Source organism: Carettochelys insculpta, chromosome 3, assembly GCF_033958435.1.
Source record: "Carettochelys insculpta isolate YL-2023 chromosome 3, ASM3395843v1, whole genome shotgun sequence".
NCBI classification, from domain to species: Eukaryota; Metazoa; Chordata; order Testudines; family Carettochelyidae; genus Carettochelys; species Carettochelys insculpta.
Window position 1 is genome coordinate 163,974,014 of NC_134139.1, and position 3,041 is coordinate 163,977,054.

Consider the following 3,041-nt stretch of genomic DNA (forward strand, 5'->3'; position numbering starts at 1 on the left):
GGCTAGGCATGACTTGCCCTTGGTGAATCTATGTTGACTACTCTTGATCACTTTCCCCTCTTCCAAGTGCTCCAAAATGGATTCCTTGAGGATCCTCTCCATGATTTTTCTGGAGACTGAGGTAAGGCTGACTGGTCTTTAGTTCCCTGAATTGTTTTTATTTTCTTTGTTTAAAGATGGGCTCTACATTTGCTGTTTTCCAGTCATCTGGGATCTCTCCAAATCTCCATGCGTTTTCAAAGACAATGGCCAAAGGCTCTGAAATGACATTTGCCAATCCCCTCAGTATCCTTGGATGCGTGCTTTCCAGACCCACGGATTTGTGTATGTCTAGTGTTTCTAAATAGCCCATAACCTGTTCTTTGCTCACCGAGGGCTCCTGAGGTCCTTCCCATACTGCATTGCCTAATACAGTAGTCTGGGAGCTGACTTTGTCCATGAAGACAGAGGCGGAAAAAAGCATTGAGTACTTCAGCCTTTCCCACATCATCTATCACCAGGTTACCTCCCTCATCCAGTAACGGTCCCACACCCTCCCTGATCACCCTCTTATTGTTAACATAGGGTCTGTAAAAACCCTTCTTGTTACTCTTCACACCCCTTGCTAGCTGCAGTTCCAATTGTGCTTTTGCCTTCCTGATTACTCCCCTGCATTCTCCAGCAATAGCTTTATATTCCTCCTTAGTCATCAGTCCAAGTTTCCACTTCTTATACACATCCTTTTTGAGTTTAAGCTTATCAGGGACTTCCCTGGTAAGCCAGCCTGGTTGCCTACTATATTTGCTCTCTTACTTCAAAATGGGATGGTTTGTTCCTGTGCCTTCAATAAGGCTTCTTTAAAATACTGCCAGTTCTCCTGAGCTACTTTCCCCTTCATGTTTGCTTCCCAGTGGCTCCTGCCCATCAGTTCTCTGAGGGAGTCAAAGTCTGCTCTTCTGAAGGCAAGGGTCTGTATTTTACTGCTCACCTTCCTCCCTTTTATCAGGATCCTGAAATCCATCTCATGATCACTGCAGCCCAAGTTCTTGCCTTAATTTATTTTTAACTCCCTAATATTTTTATGTATCAGCTCCACATAGCAAAAGCATTTTTAGTTAGGCAAAATGGAATTACTGTTACATTTCAATTGCCTTTCCTATTAGGGAGTAGCGAGGTGCTGTGGCCTTCCCCAGCCTCAGAGGCAGAAGAGGCTGCTCAGAGGCCCTGGTGGGCAGGCCCTGGGCCGGAACACCGGTGTCCCGCCCCTTAGAGGGTGGCACCTAGAGCCAAAAGGGCCCAGGGGCGGGGCTCAAGGCCCATTAAAGGCTGGGCTGCCAAGCAGGGAGGAGGTGGCTGACCAGCTCCTGGGCGCCAGGGGCAGGGGACCTGCCACCGCCCAGCCCGTTGGCAAGAGTTACCCCTAGCTGCCCAGACCAGTCGGGGAGGCCACAGAAAAGGATGCCATTGGGCTACTACCCGGACTTCCTGGATCTACCAGGGTCCTCACGCTGGTAGAGGGCCCCCTCCCCTGAGGCCCTGCCAGGACCAGAGAGACTGCCTGGGGCTAGTTACCCAGGGGCCCCAGAAGAACAAGATCCTGGAGTCCTGCCGCACGCCCGCAGCACAGAGGCTTCCGATCGCCTAGAGCCCACAGTCCTGCCACTGCCAGACTACACTAATGTCATCAAGATGTCCAACTGGCCGGAGCCACCAAGGGCAGACTACCCGGACCAGACCTACCAGCCGGAACCAGCAGACCAGGCCAACTGGGACACCACACCTATGGAGACAGAGGTAGGAAGCGGCCCGGGGAACGCCCCCCCCAAGCCAATGGTGGTGTGTTGTGGCCTGGATCCCCACTGCCATGCTCAGGTGTGAGCGATCCATGGAGTGGGAGGGCCTGCGACCCCCTACCTCCCTCCCTGGTGGGGTCACCCCTCACCTCTCAGAAGCCTCCTCCGGTTAGGGGAACCCCTCGTGATTGCTGCCCTGCCCTGAACTGAGGGCTGGGCGCTCCAAACTGTGTATTTGCCTGCTGCCCTGCCCTGAAGCAAGGGCTGGGCTCCCCAGCTGTAGGTTTGACTGCTGCCCTGCCCTGAACTGAGGGCTGGGCTTTCAAACTGTGCAGTTGATTGCTGCCTCGCCCGGAACCAAGGGCTGCCCCCTCAGACTGCACACTTACCTGCAGCCCCGCCCTGAAGCAAGGGCTGGGTGCCTAAACTGTTGGTGGAACTGCTGCCTTCCCTCAAGCGGAGGGCTGGGGCGCAACTGTCTGTTGGACCGCTGCCCTGCCCTGAGCCAAAGGCTGGGGCTTCCAAACAGCCCACGTGACTGCTGCACCGCCCCGGGCTACGGGTGGGGCTCTGCAGCTGCTCCCCGACCACCAGCCAGCCCTTAAAGGGGACAAAGCTCTGGGCCACCCAGACCTGGAGGGCGAGCTGTGTTGGCCTGCACCGCCCAGAGGGGGCACTGCCACGGGCTAGGGCCCTTACATAGAGTTAATGCCCCAATTCTTGCAAGGGTACCATGGAATATTTTGGATAACTTGTCACAGCTTTGATTTTGCAAACCGTACATCTTATCTAAAAGATGGCAGCACTTGTGACATAGCACACCCTGGCATTATGATGAGGATTTGATTCTCTATGAACTCAGAGAAAAAAGTCCCATGTACTAAATGGCCAGAACCAGTATTTTGCTTGGCTGTCTTGTGGGAGTTGTGACTCTAGTAAGACTATTGCTGACGAGCATTGGTATACCTGGGGAGTCTCAATACAGAAGTACGATCGATAGCTACATTCAAGCTTCTCTGAACCACCACCTTGTCAACCATATCAACTTTGCTCTGGAGGTACTTCTTGCAGAAGTGCAAGGATTTTGTGTCCATTCAGCATCTGAAAAATGTCAGCTGGTGCTAGTTTACAGAGGTCACTTACGATCATTGGTTTTCGTCAGTATGTTACACCTGAACAGTATGCAGGATTAACAGCACCCTGCTTTTGCAAGCTTGGACCTCTGGACGTATCTATCACCACACTTATTGAATACCTCACAAATTCATG